At 38.5% G+C, this 18751-nt stretch overlaps 1 long non-coding RNA gene across 1 annotated transcript in view; it reads right to left on the bottom strand.

The window, feature by feature from the left end:
* Positions 1 to 13335, bottom strand: part of LOC134138428 (uncharacterized) — a 28689-nt gene extending 15354 nt beyond the window's left edge. The window contains exon 1 of the long non-coding RNA XR_009957892.1: positions 13085 to 13335. This is a non-coding gene — a long non-coding RNA (uncharacterized LOC134138428). The remainder of the gene's footprint in view (positions 1 to 13084) is intronic.
* Between the last annotated feature and the right edge of the window lie 5416 nt (positions 13336 to 18751).

The raw sequence follows: 18751 nt of genomic DNA, 5'->3' as shown, positions 1-18751 counted from the left end.
TTTGTAAGCTTGACCTCTTTAATTCAGCTTTCTGCACCGAGAAAGATAGAGTAGTCTTCATTACCTTCCAAGAAGGTAATGTACCTGCAATGTAACAGGGATATCCTGCAGCGTAAGTAACATAGACATCCCTGGACATCAAAAACATGCAAGAATATTTTACTTCTCCCTTGGTATGGAATCAAAGACAGTCTTGGGGACTCTAGTTCAAACCACATCACAGCTGAAGTGTCCAAAGAGAATCTAAAGTTTCAGATTCAACCACTGCTATGTAAAACAATGCCACAGAAACATTCTCATGTCTAAAACACAATTTTTATAGCAAGCTGAATAGCTGTTTCAGGCAATAAGCAATCAGATCCAATAAATACCTTACTCCAACTAAAACAGAGATCCACTGTGTATCTCTTTGTGGAGAGTACTTAGCCTAGACTCTAATCTCTAGAAATTGGCATAATTTGAAGGCTTTCAAGAGAACAAACACTCAAATTACAGATTGTTAAAATAGGAAATATGCTAAAGATCTTCTGACACATTTTGTTGGACAATTCTCCAGTTATGCTGCTGTCCAAATATAACTGCTTTGTGTATTAGTTTGAAAAAGCAGTAGGAGACGTGTTTTGATACATGAACTGAGGTGAGGGCTGCAGAGCTAGCTTATAAAAATACAAAACACAGCAGGGATCAAGAGTATGCCCCCTAATTCTGTATAGGGAAAGCTGTTCTATGCATACACTGTGATGTCTGTAGGGACAGAGCTGGCTTTAGCTGGAGGAGGAGTAGAGACCAGGTCTCTCTCTTCCGCTGATGTCTCGAGCTGCTTCCCACTTTTCTCCTTTCACAGTGTGATACCCCAGGGGATTGCGCTAGTTATCTCTAAAAACAGTTCAGTTCCAGACGGGACAAAGCAGGCCAGAAAAATGGAAATGTCTCCTTCAGTCCCTGGAATACCTGAGTGCAAGTGAAGACAGACTCTGTCTATAATAATTCATACAAGCTTGCTCCATCTTTCACTCTGCCCTATTGCAAGCAAAAGAGTTTCCAGACATAAAGCAGGATGAATATCAAAGCAGCCCATGATTGAAGGCTCTCTCCTCCAGCTGCCTGTGTTCAGCTCACAGCCGAATTAGGAAAGTGTTTATTCTCAGTCTCCTTGCACTGCAAAGGAGCTGGAATTCCTTTTTCCAACACTGCTGACTCAGTACCACAGGCTCAGCTGCTTCTGCAGTACTGAGAATATCAGGGTGAAGAGAAAAAATATGTTATCTTTGAAGTTCTCTGTTCTCCCCAAGCTAAGCAAGAAGGGAGAAGCCCATTTCTAAATAGTGAATGTGATCACACCTGCAGTATTGCATGTTTTTTAAAAGGTGTCTAGATATCTCCCATAGTTTCTGAGGACTGATTTGACTGGGAGTGAGTTCACAATGCTAGGAATATCTTAGGAACCAACCTCCTTTGTATAGGTATCCAAATGCCTTGAAAAGAGAGAGAAAAAGATGTAAGCTCTATGTGCTTTAGCATAAAACTGAAGAATCATCATCTAGTCAAAAATCCTTTACTTTCTCAGACCTTTCCTAACTGTACCCTTGACCCCTCTCACTGTGGGATGAGCAAGAACTCCAATTTTAACTTATCACACTATCCCTTTTGAGGCTGAAAACAGGGTATTTTTCCCCAGTCTCACACCAGTGGACTTGCCTCATGGACGTGAAGTTTCGGAACCACTTTTCAGTTAGTTCTTCTCAAAATGCATGAACCAAATCAAATAACCACTTTAAAAAAGAAATTATTTGCTCAGAAACCGTAAGTTATCATTATATCAGTTTGAATTCACATCTCAGACTATACTGGAAAAATACCTTTCTTGTTTAGACAGGACCTCCGATAAAGCACTGATAAAGAACATATATTACTTCTAAAACCTCACAGTATAGGGAAGTTTCACCGATGATAGCTAAAGGCCTTGAACTTTGTTGACAAGAACTCTCTACGGTTTCTGGTGGAAGTCCCATGGAAGGGAACAAATATGTTCCCATCCTTAGGGTACAAAGGGAGGTATTTATTGGCTAACTTTCCCTCATACACAGCTGTGCCTCACTCCAGATCACCTACTGCTAGAAAAAGCCATCTAAATTGTGTTTCAGTAATTTTGAATAATGCACATTCACCTGAACTCCAGAGCACTTTGAGGCTTGGAGTTGGGATATTAGAGCTAAATTAACATGAATAAAAGGACACATATGACCTTCCAGAATTTGGAAACCTGCTATCCTCCAGGTCCTCAGCATTGTCAGGAAATTATCTTTTTTATAATACTGACATTTACATACACAAATGGAAATCTGTAGTGTTTCCTAGAGCTGACACTGAAATCCATAGAAAAGGGAGCAACAGGCTCAGAATGAAATAAAGTGCTCAAGGAAATAAGAATAATGGTTTTGAATTTCATTTATTCTTTTATAAATCATTATTTGACAACATTTCCATGAAAAGACTGAAGTTTCACACATATTTAACACCTGGCTAAACACCCTGTAAGCCTGTGGCAGTGGCCAAACACACCTCATTACAGAAAACATGTGACTACTGTCCTAATTAGGTCCCAAACACTTCTATTCACTATTGTGAACTGATTCTCTAGAAGCTGTTTCAGTACAGCATCTGTCTCAATTAACTGTGTCCAAATTAAGTGAAATACATTATATTGAAATAACCACCTCCAGCTGTGGTTCTTCATATCATCTGAAAATGTGTTTCTAATAATGCTGTTTGCAGGGCAGCAGAGTGCAAATACTTTTACAAAGTAAAACAAAAATATTGATACTGTAATAGAGAATTCTTCTTGACACCTGTCAGCATTTGATCCTGTGGCAGCTATGTCGTCCACTCTTTTGACTTACTTTATGTGCCAGCTAACTCTAGCCAGCATCTTGGCAACATTTTGACTTCACATCTTTTGCTGAGTGCTCCAGGCCACATACTTTCTACCTCCCTCCTTTCACCTCCTTCTTTCCCTTCCGGAGGTCAGAAGTTCGTTTACATCTCATTGGAACAGCCTACTTCAGTAACAGTATGTGGAACAAGAGTACGGTAAAAAAAGCAATGTTGATTATATTAGAAACTAGAGAGAAGAATTAAATGAAACAAAAGTTGAACAGAATGAACTTTCCTGTATCTGGCAACTACATAAAGCCTTGCTCACCAGGTTATAATCTTGTAGTTATTACTGGTATGTTCAAGCACTCTAGAAAATTGCATCTTGTGCTTATTTGACCTTTCGTCTCATAATATGGTCCACAGATTTGTTACAACAGGAACTTCAGCCAGCGAGCAGCTTCAGGGAAGAACAGATCTGGCAGTCATGAGCAGCAGGAAAATACTTCACCTTCTGAACCACCCTTCAGCTGAGAAACCTCTCACTGGTTAGGATAACTGAAATCCACTCTGGTAAGTAGCAGGTTGTGTTAAATATATTTTGAAGACGTGAAAAACAAACAATAGTTTCACCTACTACAGAACCAGGCTAATTCCATCCAGTGATAACAGCATTCACCAGTCTTTGCATGGCATTTCCAACTCTCTGCAAGGAAATCCAGGTGTGCAAGAGATGGGCAAGATGTGTTGTCCTTATTAATTAATGAAAGGAAACCTTTAGCTTAATCCTTACATGCTTTTATATGTCTCTTTGTGGAAACTCCCCAGATGTGTTACAAGGGAAATATGTTCCTCAAAGGAGACAAACAGAATGATTCTTTAATTGAAGCAATTCAAAATTAGATATATAAATATATCTACTTCTGCAGTCTAGGACTTCTGGCAGAAGACAGGAAACTACATAGGCCAAGACTAGTTTATCAAAGTGCAGAATTAGGTGTATGAGTTGGTATGTTGTAGTCCTTAATATAAAAGACAAGGATACTTTGCCTTGAGATTGTAGTTGCTTTTAAGGATTGGACTCTCTTCACCAAGAGGTCATTATTCCTTGAATTCCTTTAGTTTATGACTGCCATAAAGGTTGAAAAAATTATTTGTCTGAATTAAGAGTATAATAGTTGGTCTCATTAGAGAAATCTGTCAACTTCAGGTACAAAAGTTTATCATGCTGAAGGGAAAATAATCAAAAGTTTAATTCATGGCTAGGAAATGTGAAAATACCTACTGCAGTGTTTCAGTCTGAATATAGTTCAGATTCTGTTTTTGAAACTTTGCAGGATGGGAGTAAGGTTGGTGGCCTAGGAAATTCTTTAATATTGACATATAAACAAAACTGTTCAGGACAGGGAAATACATCTTTAACATATAGATAATCATGTGGTTAGTTGTTAAATCAAACTGTCACATCCGGAACACATCTCCTATGCACTAGAGGAGCTGTGCTCTCTCTTTGCAGAGCCTGTTCCCAGAATTGAATTGCAATGATCTCCTTGAAAAAGTCACACTCTCCACACATGCCAGTTTTGAGAGCAGACAGTAAACAACCAGAGCTGTCAGGAGACAACAGCCACACAGAGAAAAGTGTGAGATAGATACATAGCTTTTTGAAAGAGGAGGGTATGCAGAACTAGAAGAGAGAGGAAGGAAGAGCGGGGAATAACAGGTATGATAGGAAACAGCAGAAACAACTTCACTTAGTATCTGATCAAGTGGTGAGAGGAAAGGGCAAGCATGAAATAAAGGGAGGAAAGCCATGGAAACAGCATCAGGCAAGAGCAGGAAACTGACGAATAGTCACTATTCATTATTTTTAGAGCAATAGAGATTGAGGCAAACGGTGGCAAATATCACTAAACAAGGAATAGGTAGAGAAGTCTCTTCATTTCAGGCTTGAATTAACTGTTGATGAAAGCAAAAAGAAATAGAAATGGAGAATGAAGAAAACAGATTTGGGGAACACTAAGGAAGAGGAGGGATGTGAAGTCATTGGGACAGAGGGGAGAAGATTAAACAAAAAGGGATATTCTAATGCAGAAGAAAAACATATGCCAAAAAAAATCACTAAATAACTCCGATCCTAAAATGAAATAAATAGGAAAAAGATTTTCTTGTCTTTAGCCATCAAGCTAGAAGAGATGAGGGGATGCCTCATTCATATCTCCCTTTTGCAAAAGATTATTTACTGTAATTTAGTAATTAATTTAGTAAATTGCAGAAATAATGGAGTAACATTTGCTTCCATGACACATGCTGCTGCAGAGCTAATGCCCATACTAATTCCTCCAAAGATGACCTTTGGTGCACACAAATGCATTTAGAAATTGCATCAATCTAAATGCGTCTCCAAATGTATTAGAAAATTTCCATTTATCATAATCAGCTTTAGGTCTGTAATTCTATTGACTGACACTTTGTGAACCTTTCTAGAGTAAACTACTCCTCCAAGAAACCATTCACCTAACTTTTGTGGACACACACCAGTATTAACCAACACTTTCACATGAAGTAATAGACACATAAGGCACAAAATAGTCAGTATTACAGATTTAAGCAAACTTAAAATGGCATTTGGAGACAAAAGTATTTTATTATATCATAGAGATTAGGCAGATGTCTATACTGCTTCTGATTATGTTTTTGCCACTGACTGGATTCACTGGATGAGAAAAGTTGCCTAGCATTTCACCATAGCAAATATATTTTGATTTTGACATATTTTATAGGAATGCTGCAAATTCTTCCTGAATTGTTGCTTGATCCTGGAACCAGATAAGAAAATGAAAATTTTAAATTGAGTTAAATAAGACTAATATCGGAGAGAGTGTTTCTGTAAAGAACTATACAAGGGTTTTGTATATTCACTGCATATTCAAGTCTTTCAAGCTCTCTCCATTGATTTTAAGAGGTGCTGAGCTAGACTGAAAGTGTAAAGTCTGAGTAAAGCATTTAGTTAGAAAAACATAAATGTAATCTCTGGACCACCAGATTCCCAAGCTTATGATAAGGCAGCAAAAACTGTAGCTTGAGACATGAGCCAAACATTATTGGAGGAAATCTTTGCAATTTCATATCAGTTGAATGTGGTAGACATTTCACGAAGCAGTTAGCTAGCTGTCCACACATGCCTATTTCATTCATCTTAACCTTCATTCATCAATTCATTCATCAATTCTTCAAATATTCATAGAGTTCTCTGCTACTCAAATGCAGGACCACACATGCTCAGACTTTGGCTGTGTTTAATCCATTCTTCCTTCAAACGTGCAAACCTGTGATACTCATTATAGGATACTTAAGGTCTAGGAGGTCACAGCATTTGCAGCTAAGTCACAGGGAACCTAAATCATACAGTATGCAAACATAGTAATATTATGTATAACAAGTAAGCTGTAAAATGGCAAATGAAATAAAATGATTCTAAATTGGGTGTGAGTATCCAAACTGAGAATCAGATTACAAGAAAAAATAGGCTCGTATCTTTTCTTTCTTCTCCTTACAGTGCTATACTGAAGGCAGTGAGATTACTCAGCAAGATAGATTTAAATAATTTGTTCCTATTTGGAGAATGATCTCTTGCTGTTATTCATTCTTTCTAAATATGAAATAAAGCTTGTTTTTTCACATTGGACTGTTTAGTAAACCACAGAGTTACCCAGACAATGATCAAAGCTTAATTAGATTATTTACATATCAAATTGACCCCAGTCACTGAGATGAACCCCATTAACTTCAAATAATTTAAAAGGAAATCAAAGACAATGAAACAGCTCCCTCTCTCATGGATGGCAGAGCAGATGCCTGTAAGATCACAGTCATGCCAAGGATACTTTGTGTTCTACAGATGGTCCCTTCTGTCTCAAGCCTGAAGAGAGAGATGTACTGAACAAGCCTTTTGTAGCATTCTTCTTGAAAAGATAATAGCCAACAATCAAATCTGAGCAAAGAAGAACAGTGGAATATTTCCCCTAAATATAAAACTCTATCAATGGCCTTTTAGCAAGAGCAAAAGAAAAAACAAAATCACGTCATCTAACTATAGACGTGACTGATTATAGTTGGAAAGGACAATGTGTTAAAGTTTAGAACTGGAGTGGAATTATATCATAGTTGATTATAGTCCATGCCTGCTCACACCAGTTATCATCCTTCACCTGCCTGAAGATTAATACTCTGTATATGTACTGTGAGGGGAGAAAGTTGGAGCAAATTCCTCTCTAGCATTTTTTTTAATTCAGCCAGATTTTTTTCCCTAGTAAGAAAATTCTATTCCTAGTGTTTTATATGCAGCAACTGCAGGAAAGTGAGTTGAAAAGACTCAGTTCACAAAGAGTAGCACCTTTAGTAACAAAAATGTGATCTGTGAAGGCCTGACCATGTTCAGTAGAAATTTTCTGCAGCGTTACTTAGTGCCCTATGAGCAGGAAAGTGCACTCGCTTGGGGAAGTTCATTCTAGTTAGACTGCATCACTATAGCAAGCTTTCTGTGTACATCAGGCAACTGAAACCTCTTGGGATAGTGTAATAAGAGTAATAAAAGGGCATGACAAGAGAAAAAGATGACCTTTCACTGAGGAACTGAAAATAATCACCACCTGCCAAAAGGAGAATCTTATAGCTGTTGGTACAGGTTAATTTTTGTCTTCTTTTCTCATGGCCATTTCCATACAATTGGCATCATATAGCACCAATGGCTATGGCTTCAAAATTAAGCAGTTTTGCTTTACTGCTGAGAAACCCACCAAAACCATGAAATGCCATCCCAGGTCTTGCCAGCAGAAAGGGGAAGAGTTTTTCTTCTGTCAACAATTTGTGCTTTTGTTTAACATTAAAATCACAATTGGCATTAAACAAATAGGTAATGGGAATAAAAGACACTGAATACTTGGTAAAGAGAGCAGCAGGATGGAGTCTGGCAGACTGTTCTTAAAATTTACTTCATATGACTCTTATTTGTCATCCCATGAAGAAATTAATGGAGCCCGTAAACTGCAGGACTCCAAAACATAATGTCCTGCCATAAGTACTTTATTGTACAGTTATTGAAATGGTATCCTGGTGGGTATTCTCAGTAAATTAAAATGGGAATATACTCATAACATGCAAATAAAGCAGTCTCTGCTCCTCTGCAGCACGTGGAACCAATGACTTTTCCCTCAAAATGATTGAATTCAGGAATAAGCAAGTGATAAAATGCAGGCAAGGCAGGCTTTTGGTTCTTTGTTGCTGTAGTAGGACAGTATCTGGTCTTTTTCAGCTTTCCTTGAATATCCATTTCTTATCAATTATCCATCCAGTATTATTTCTGATGAAGGTACTGCCTGTCTGAGAGATTTATCTGTGTAATGCAAGCTTTCATGAAATTGCCAGAATTATTCTACTCTTCATTTGAGCTTTTCTTCACTCAGTTTAACAAAGATAAAGGCATCTGTGTTCTCATCTGCACACATACACTATTAGGATTGACTATTTTATTATTTCTAACCAGTAGTAACATTTTTGCACCAACTTTTGAAAAATCCTTTCCACCAGACTTTAGGGCAACTAGAATGGGAGATATAAACTGAGAGTCTCTAACATTTTTTTCAAATTAAAGCTTAATAAAATGCTAAAATTTCAGTATTCTTTTATTTTACATTAGCCTCTTAACATTTATATAGCTCATTATTTTACTAAGACAAAACAGCCTCACACCTGCTGAGACTTCTGCTACTGACTTTCTTCAGAGCAGGCTCTGATTCCTTGTTTTCCATTTACAGTTGCAGTAATTATCATACACATTTCCTTCAGTTTTCATATACTTTGTCTCAACTAAGAAAGACTCTGTTTTTAATATTTAATATGTAAAGCAGTGTCACAATGTCTTGTAATAGTATTTGAAAGCTATGTAAACTGTTCCCTTTCTCAGTGCCATAACATAGGATCTCATTTAATGTTTCAAAAGCATGAAGGGAGGCCTTTGCTAATAACCCCCCAACAGCATATCACTCCAAATCTGTGAACAGGCATCTAACATTTTGCATAAATTCCAGAGAGTAGACCTGTAAGACAGACATAAATTATACTGATTCTTATTGGCTGTAATCTAAAATTGTTGATACCATCAGCAGTCAAAATCTTAATACCTGAGTATGATATAACACCTCTTTCTTTAATAGTACGTTTTTTGTTTTTTGTTTTTTTTTTTTTTTTGAGCCAGACAGAGAAAAATTGACTTTAGTTCTGCTTATTTTAAAAACATTTTGGCTCTGTACCTGTTGATGGCTTTTTCCAATGACCACCTTGTGCAATGTGGCCGGTGTGTTACTGCCTTAATAAGCTCCATGCGCCATGCTTTATGGACAGTTGTTCAATGATTTAAATCTTTAGGTTTACCATTTCTGAAATTTTAAAGAAATTCCTTGGAGAAGGCATCAGTGGAGGTTGTTCCAGATGTGCACCATTTAGACAAGATAAGACCTCTTGTTTGTAAAGTTTCCCCATGTTTAGGATAGCACATGCTTTGGGAGGAGTCGTAACAAGTTATGCTCTTTATTTCAGAGGAGAAGGAAAAAAGATCTTTTTTCTTATTTGTAATTTATGTTCATGTCTCATCAGCAATATCCCATCTCTGCGATGTTACACAATTACATATTTCCAGTGCTTATACTGCTGAATGCTGGGTAGAGCATTCACCAAATCAGTCATCTCTAAAGATACTTGGCAATCACTGAAAATCAGAACAGAACCCCCAAAGGTTAGTCTAACTTAGATTAATGTTTCATATTAAGAAGCACATTCTTGTTCTATTTTAGTTTCCAGGATGCCAAAGAACATGTTCTGGGCATGATTTGTACTGAAAACCAGAAAAAAAAATCCACTTTTTCCTATTTCATAAACCTGCTAATCATTTTTAGATAAGATCATTAGAATAAGCTGAAGTCAGAGTGCAGGATCTAAATCTTTTTGTTGTTAGTCAGCCATTTATGAAAATGTTTTTAAAAGCTCTAAAATAAATAACATTATCATTTCTAGCAGTATGTTCTTGTTTTCTTTATTTTTTTCTTTTAAAAAATGCCAGTGAAAAGAAAGGTTAATTCAAAGCTTATTATTTATAAGATATAAAACTACTTTCCAAACAATGCTTATCACACAAGAAATATTCCAGAAATCTGATTTTTGGTAATTATGGAAAAGTCAACTTTTTCAGAACTCTCTGGAATTATCTCTTCCAGTCTGTGGAACAACAAAAATGATTAAGGGGTAAGGAAACTTTGTTAAAAAAACCAAAGAAGTATAGCTTCACCGTTCAGCCATTAAAGAGGAAGATGATGAGCGAGCTCATGTATTTGAAGGCTATAAAGAGCAAGGAAAGGGGAGGCGTATTTAGCACAGATAAAGAGAATCAGGTTAGGAATAAGATAAAACTAAATATAAAAAGAGTGAAGAGTGAATATGGAGGAGGGAGTAGAAGAATCACAGCAGTGAAGTTTTAAAGTAGCGAGAGATACGCAGAGGCCAAGCTTCTGCAGCAGCGCAGGCCCTTGCAGCCCTATGGGCGAATAGGGATCAGTTATGAAGGATGCTCCTCTGTGGCCAATTTAAGAAATATATATGTCACTTCCATGCAGCGTGTGACTAGACAACGACCAACATGTACCTGTGCAGGGCTGGGCTGACTAGCAGGAATGTGACAGGATTTAGGTAGCCCTGACTTGGGCTGGGAACCTAATTCCTATCCAGATTATACATGTGATGACTTTTTCTCCCTCCACTGTGCTGTGAAACTTACTTCTAACCCCAGTCAGTTTAGAGAATTAACTCTCAAGGACAGGCTATGAATTCTACAAGTTTTCCAACTTCTAATTTCTGGTAAGGATAAACTGGAAGAGTTCCAGCAAAAACACAAAAATCTAACTAAAGCACTAACTAAGAATACAATCTAGAAAACTGTATGAGCTTGAAGATCTTTAAAGTAATACATGCCCTGTTTCTCTTTTTTTCTTTACGTAGTAATTTTGTACAGGCAATATAAATATGCATGCACACACAGGCACAAACATACTCAGTGAGTGAGGTGTCCAGCATATGTGTTTTCATTCTGTGTTTTAGCTGGACATCTCTAATTTAATTTATCAGGAGAACTAGGCTAAGTTTTTGAAAGAGAATAGCAACCTAATTGAAGGCACTTAAGATTTTGACTTTTGAAGTGCAGTTTCCTACTTTAGATCAGTCAGAACCATGGAGGATCAAATAAGCAATTCAGAAACTGATGCACCCAGAATCACAAGCCATTTTGAAAATTTAGCTATGACTCCTTTTTATTGATGTCTCCTTATCAAAGCACCAACACCTAAAATATGTCTGAACCTAATACTAAAAATAGGGCCTGCAACTGGAGGTTCTGATGCTTACAGAAAAGAATTAGGCCACAGTGTAGGAGGCAGTTAGCAATACACTATAGCGAAACAACAAAATACTATGAAACCGTTATAAAAACAATTTCTCATTTGAAATCCAACTAAAATGAAAATATAACTGTAAAAAGTCTGCTGACAACAATTGGAGGAATCATTAACATCATCATGACCCCAATTTAAAATTATTCTTAAAAGTAATAAAGGTCCTCCAAAAGAACTTTGGATTACAGAAAAATAGGAAAGCTTTAACCAATCAGTACCTATACGATTATCTTTTCCATCGTCTCCTCTTATTTCATATACATTCTGCCCAATAAAAAAAAAGCTTTTTCTTTCTTCCTATTTGTATTCAGCAGCCAAAAATCAAACCAAAATCAGAGTATACAAATTGAATAGTATATAGCAATTTTCCATTCTTCAGTGAGAGGAGGCTAGGCTATTCTCCAGGCTATAAAACTCTCCGCAGCACGTGGTGTGGATGTCCAGCTCTATCAGCTGCTGCAGAATAGAGTTCAGCTGTCACTAGGAAATACTGACTCTGACTCTTTCCAGAGTCCTGTTCAGATATTTGGGGAGAGAAAGGGCTCAGGCAAATCTCCTGAAACTTTGTCCTTGCATAACTTGCTTCTTGTCTGGTTCAGCAGTTCCACCTTTTGTGGATATTTATTGCCACAAGGGCTGACTTTCATCCCAAGGCTGAAAAAAAAGCAACACTAATTACACTTCCTTCCATATCAGTGGGCAAAAGGCTTTTCACTTGAAGACATCTGATTAAGGATACTGTTAAAAGAAGCTTTGAACAAAAAGAAACAGTCCATGTTTTTCTCTGAATACAGTGGAATTAGTGTAACACTCAAGGTTAATTTTCACCTAGTTCCTATGTAAAAATTGTGTGTGGTTTGGAGAATTAAAGCCAAATTCTGATCTCACTGATGTCAGACAAGATACCCCAGTGATGAATGTGGATCTTGGCTTCCCAGGCAGCCATTGGAGTCAATGAGTTTTTAATAAGAGTACACAGCAGGGGCCAGGTGCTCTGTTGGTTTAAATTGTTAGAGTCACAAGAGTTGTGTAGAAGGTTAGTAGATGGAAAATGTTTTCTGCCTTTCCTGAACTTATACTCCTGGTCCAGAAATTCAGTTGCTGCAGCCCAACGTTTGTACTGGCTGGGGTTCTGACTGAGGCTTACTTTATAAACCTTGTATGTAATAGTAATAAAACAAATACTTTATATTGTATATTTGCAAAAGAACTCAGTTTCAAGTATTTAATTTCCCTGTTATTTTGTTTTTGGACAGAATTCTACATGTTTCCCTCAAATTAATTATTTTCCCAGTATTTTCAAAAGTACTTTTGTACCTATTATTTACATAAATGTTTAGCTCAAAGACAGATGATGTGCTGCTCATTAAGTGTACTATTGTATGAAATATTTAATGCAAGCCAAACACCAAACCTGTGACGGGGTAATAATGCTGGATTAGAATGGCATGTTACATTACAAGATGAAAGTTAAATGAAGCTTCAAATAGGCAAAGTTAAGTACTTTCAGGCTGCAGAGTTGGAAAGAGGCTGGCAAGCAGAGGAGTGATTTCCTCTTGTATCGATGGCTGTCCCTATGGAGAGCCCCATCACATCTTTTAATCATTCCACACCACTGTGTTGTTGCACTTCTGGCAACAACAGAGCACCCCGAGGAGCAACATCAGCCTCCTGGCACTGAGCTCTTTTTCCGGAGCAGGGAAGCTACTCACCGATAGCTGGACTTCTTCAACGCACACTGTGTATACGCTACTCTCAGCACAGCAGACCACAGATTTTCCTTGGACAGCACCTGTAGCAGTGCACATAGCTCCCCTAGTCCCTCATCTGCCCTCGCCAGAAGCAATACTATGTAAAGACGCAATGCTATGGCCCTAACTTCTTCTAGAGTTCATAAATCCTGCGCATTTTTGGAGACCCCAGAGAGAGAGGTTGCAGGGAAAGTTGTGAATGTACCTATAAACAATGCAGCGCGAATAAATTCCAGCGACCAGCAACCTCTCTTTTTTGAGTGCTTATCTCTGTGTGGAGATAACTGACCCTTACGAGCCTCCAGCCACAAATTCCAAAAGAGAGGAAAGTTTTTGCCTTTATTTCATCCTGTTGAAATTGAAAAAAAAGGCGGGGGGGAAGAGAAAAAAGACACGAATTACATAGAACATGCAAGAATAGTTTAGGCAGAAAAAAACAGAAGATTAATTTTCAGACTTGGAGAGAGGCTGGACTTCATCTCAGAGAGAAACCCAGAAAGAGTCCTAAATGTGACTTTTATCAGAAAAAATGGCTATTTTGCTCTGCTTTCTTTTCTGAACAACAAGTAGGAAATAACTTCATTTTTTTTCACATGATAACTTTTCACCTGGCAACAGACTGTTCATATATTGAACTAACTTCACTTCCTTTCTTATTGGAAAATACTGTAATAATTCCCTTCTCATGATAATCCGTTTTTTGAAGGAACCAATATTTAGATAGAGCTTATAGTGGGCATTCAGGAAACTAATCCAAGAAATTAATATTAGTGTCTTTGTGTAGCTCAAGTGTCTAGTTAGCAGCAGGGAGAATAGGAAACCACCACTGTATCCTTCAATATGAGCAGTATTAATTAGTTTTATTCAATCAAATATTATTTGTTTTGACAACAGAATTTCTGTTCTAATATCTCAGAAGCACTTATGCTCAGCTATATTTTTTATTATGCCAGTATGTGAACATTAGTATACACTGCTGTACACTTTGCATTCCTTCTAATTTCGTACTTGTGCATATATGCTAAGCATTCTGCTAATTTGAAAGCAAGTTAAAATGTGATTGTTTCATTATTACATACCAGCTGTGGATTTTTCCAATGTTTTTTTCCCAATACAATTTGGTACTCTGCAAATGGAAAGGGTGAGTATTTGGTCCATTGAAGCAAGTAGCTGAAAATCACCCAAAAGGTAGCTTTATGAACAAAACTGCTACTAAATTCCATTGAGAGACATTACACAGAGTGGTATTTTTTCTTTCTGGAAAAGTGGAACATGATTATCATTTGGCAGGAAAGAAAACCTAAAGCAGAAGGAAACCATCTACCCAGATATTTCTTCTTATTCAGTACATGATTATCACAGGTAATACTACCAACACTTAAAATGGCACAAATTCACTTCTGCTTCCCAGAGGAACTGATGTAAAATAGGAAAAGCCTCATATATATATGTCCAAGAAACAAATCTTATAGAAAACAATAGCTCTGTGCCAAATGGTATTAGAGAGGTCAGGGTGCCAAAGAATTCAGAAGTAGTTGATGCTGAAAAACAAGTGCATCTGGAGACGTTTAAGTGAGGGGTCACCTATAGGTTTCCAGATGGCTGGAAAAAAAGTAGCTGAATAGAGAAAACAAGAGCTGGTACCCCTGTAAGAGGCATCCTTTAAATTAGTCCATTTCAAACCTTCAAAAGTTCAGGTTTAGCCTGAATAAGGGGTTGAATTGAGGCCTGATCCCCACTTTATTGAAATTGTTCTCCAATTTTAAAATGCAGATGTCAGAGCTTACCCTTAGGCTTTCTCAAGATCACAGGAGCTACTGTGTGTCAAGATCACACATGCTTTCTGTTGAGGAAAAACAGTTGTCCAGTTGTCTGGCTGATACAAATAAGGTCAAGGTTCAAATAAGGCAGGTTCAACACCTGCCTTAAAAAAAACATGCTCAGCAGTTACCATACTTTGCTACAACAGGTGCTGAACTCAGCTAACCTTAATCATGCTAACAGACAACTGTTTTCAGCACTGTCCTAGGAGAGGAGCAAGCCCTGGTATGTTTATTAGCAGTCTTTGTGCTGTGGCTACATCTCTACGTTATTCTGGAAGTAGAGAGCTAACTGCTATGGTTAGGCAATTGTAGGGTCTTCAGAGAAACTTCTTTTGGCCTAAAATCTTTGTGTTACTGCAAGATGGGTAAATAAGGCTGATACTTGCCTGCGCTCACACCAGTGTGAAAAGACTCCTGGAAGTATCTTAGAAACTAATCTGCCTTATGAAACAACAGAAAGTGGATTCCGGTTTGCAGCATGATGATCCAAACCATAGCAGCCCAGCACAGTAAATTGCCTAGTCTCATAAAATACAGGTCTTTAAAAAAGACAAAAAGGTTGTGAATCAGGCCATCAAATTACAGTTAAACACTGTTACAATGAAATAGCTCGTGTACAATTTCATAAACACTTCAGCTGGTGCTCTTAAATTACCAGATATATTTACTTTAGTCCTCTGAAGCACATTAAAGAAAAAGTGTTCTTTGTTATCTGGAACTGTTTGGAATCTTTAGCAGTTCACTTAACACATCATAATGTCTGTCATAGACTTTCCTGAAACACCAGGTTAAAATGCATACTTCAGGAGAGGAATAAATCTCTTAAAAAGGTATTAGTGTAACGAAGGAAGGCACCCCACAGAGGTGAAGTGCTTGGTAGTATCAGTGGATTTTGGTTCCGGTTCAGCAGTGTGCTGGGGCAAGTTCCACTAAAATCAGTAAGCAAATATATATGCAAGTTCTTTTCTGAATTATCGTCTTTAATTCATAGAATCACAGAATCAGTAAGGTTGGAAGGGACCTCTGGAGATCACCTAGTCCTACCTCCCTGCTCAGCACAGTAACCTACAGCATGGTAGACAGGGTTGCATCGAGGCAGGCCTTGAAGATCTCCAGAGAAGGAGACTCCACAACCTCCCTGGGCAGCCTGTGCCAGTGCTCCGTCACTCTCACAGGGAAGAAATTCCCACTCACGGTCAGGCAGAACTTCCTGTGCTTCGATTTCTGCCCATTGCCTCTTGTCCTGTCATATGGGACAGCTGAAAAGAGTTTGTCCCCGTCCCCTTGACATCCTCCCTTCAGGTACTTGTACACGTTGACAAGATCCCCCCTCAGGCTTCTCTTCCCCAGGCTGAAGAGGCCCAGCTCTCGCAGCCGTTCCTCATAGGGCAGGTGCTCCAGCCCTCTGATCATCCTTGTAGCCCTACGCTGGACTCTCTCCGGTAGCTCCATGTCTCTCCTGTAGTGGGGAGCCCAGAACTGGACATAGTTCTCGAGATGAGGCCTCACTTGTGGGTTTTCCCTTTCCGTTTTCAGTGGAGAGTGACCCTTAGGGCACGTGACAGTACCAGATGTCCAAACATAAATTATGTCTGACTGTCCTTCATTGTTCTTGCTCATCTTCTTCTGGGTTGGCTCAGAGTAAGCGCCTCCTGTCTCAAACACACCTGCCTCAAAGTTGCGTTTAAGCCCTTGTATCCTGTGGCAAATATGCAAGAAAGCAGAATAATGCGTTTACTGTTTTCAAACCTGTGGATATTCACACAGAATCACACAGAATAGGTGGGGTTGGAAGGGACCTCTGGAGATCATGTGGTCTGACCCCCCTGCTCAATGCAGAGCCAACTACAGCATGTTGCTCAGGGCCATTCCCGGTTGGGTTTTGAATGTCTCCAAGGCTGAAGACTCCACAACCTGCCTGGGCACTATGTTCTATTACCCTGATGGTGTTTAAAAAACTAAACGAAACCAAACCAAAGAGCTTTTTCCCATATTTCATTTTGTGCCCATTGCCCCTTGCCCTTTCACTGGGCACTACCGAAAAGATCTACCTCCGTCTTCTTTACTCTCTGCCATCAAATATTTATATATATTGGTAAGATCTGCCCTGAGCCTTTCCTTCCCCAGGTGGATCAGTCTCAGCTCTCTCAGCCTTTCCCTGTACCTTGTCACGAATTGAGATCAGGCTACTGTTACCTTGTAAAAACCCAGCAGTGTTTGCCTAGAGGACCCCACCCTGGAAGCAGGTGGTAGTCCTGCTGAGAAAGGATTAAGTGAAAGTTGCTGACATGCAGAGACAGGGTCTGAGGGGAACCAGCTCATTTTTCCTAGTGAATGCTAATTTAGAATATGGACTAAATTATCCTGGAAGAAGGATGCTAGGTGTGGCCACCCGGGGCAGAATATATGATCTGGCTTTTATGGTGTATTCTTTTTTTTTTTTTTTTTTTTTTTTTTTTTTAATTAAAGCCAAATACCATTAAGATCTGAGCCAACAATTTTCACATTGTAGGCGCAGTCTTTAGTGGATAGGAAAAGCTGTCTGTTTTTATTCTTTACTGATAATGTCAGAATTACTGGGGTGATTCAGGGGAGCACTAGAAAACTGAATTGTCCTTCAAACACATTACTGAAAACTGAAAGATTGTTTGCAAAAATATATCTGTTTCTGGAGTGCTGATTCTGCTGTTCTGAAGAATTTTCACGTAAAAGCTTTGGATACAGAGCACAGTTAAAAGGAACCAAGTTTCCTGCAGCACATAAAGCATGGCCCATCAAAGTAACTGGCTTGGTTACTACTCTTATCTCCTAGATTCAAGAGTTCTTTAACTCATGGCAACCCTTCACACGGTTCTTACAGACTGCAGCACAAATCTCCAGTTCCTGACATTCCCTCTATGTTCAGACTTCAGGTCTTACCTGGCCAGTTGCAGATCTTTATTTGCTACTTTTCTTTGCTAAATCTGTCTCGTATTGTGGAAATATTGAAAGTAGTGGGTTAGTCTGGGTTGGTCATTAGAGATGAGATTTATTTTCCTATCCGATACTGCACTACAGTATTATTAGTATGCACAATACGAGGTGAAGTATTCTTCCTTCACCTTTCTGTGTTCCTCATGATCGTGGTGGGAGGCTGGTGTTCCTGAAGTCTCTTTCTATATAAATAGCCTGACATGAAAGATGGATTCCTGAAGAACTGAATAAACAAACAAAATTGTCAGAGAAGCTGACAGTCCAGCTCTCACTGCACAGAGGAGCCAATGAAAGAGGAGGTATGTGAACTCTTCAGTGGACTGTAAGGTTCTCACAAAACTGAATGAGTAGACAAAAACATAGCAAATTAGCTTCCATGTAAATAAATATAAGATAATTCATCCTAGGAAAAATAATCTAAAGAATGCTTGCAGGATGCTGAACTTGAAATTGGCAGTTACAGTTCAGGGAAGAGATCTTGTAATCATCACCGGCAGTTCTCTGAAGTCATCAACTTAAGGTGCAACAGTAGTCAAAAAGTGAAAAAATAGTCAAGCATCATCAGAAAGGACATTGAGAACATAACAGAAAGCATCGTTCTGCTGCTGTACAAAATCTTGAACCCCTATCTTGGGCACTGTGTGCAGTTTGGTCCTCACATCACGAGGAGGTCATAGAGGAGTTAGAAAAAGTACAGAGAAAGGCAATAAAAATGATTAAGGCTATGGAGCAACTGCCTTACAAGAGAGACTTAAATGGCTAAATCTTCAGCTTTGAGTGCAGAAGGCTCAGTGGGAATCTGGTTGGGATGTACAAAATCATGAAGGCACTC

This window comes from Rhea pennata, chromosome 3, assembly GCF_028389875.1.
Source record: "Rhea pennata isolate bPtePen1 chromosome 3, bPtePen1.pri, whole genome shotgun sequence".
In the NCBI taxonomy this organism is placed as follows: domain Eukaryota; kingdom Metazoa; phylum Chordata; class Aves; order Rheiformes; family Rheidae; genus Rhea; species Rhea pennata.
Note: the sequence above shows the minus strand (reverse complement) of the source record. Positions and strands in the feature narration are given on the sequence as shown.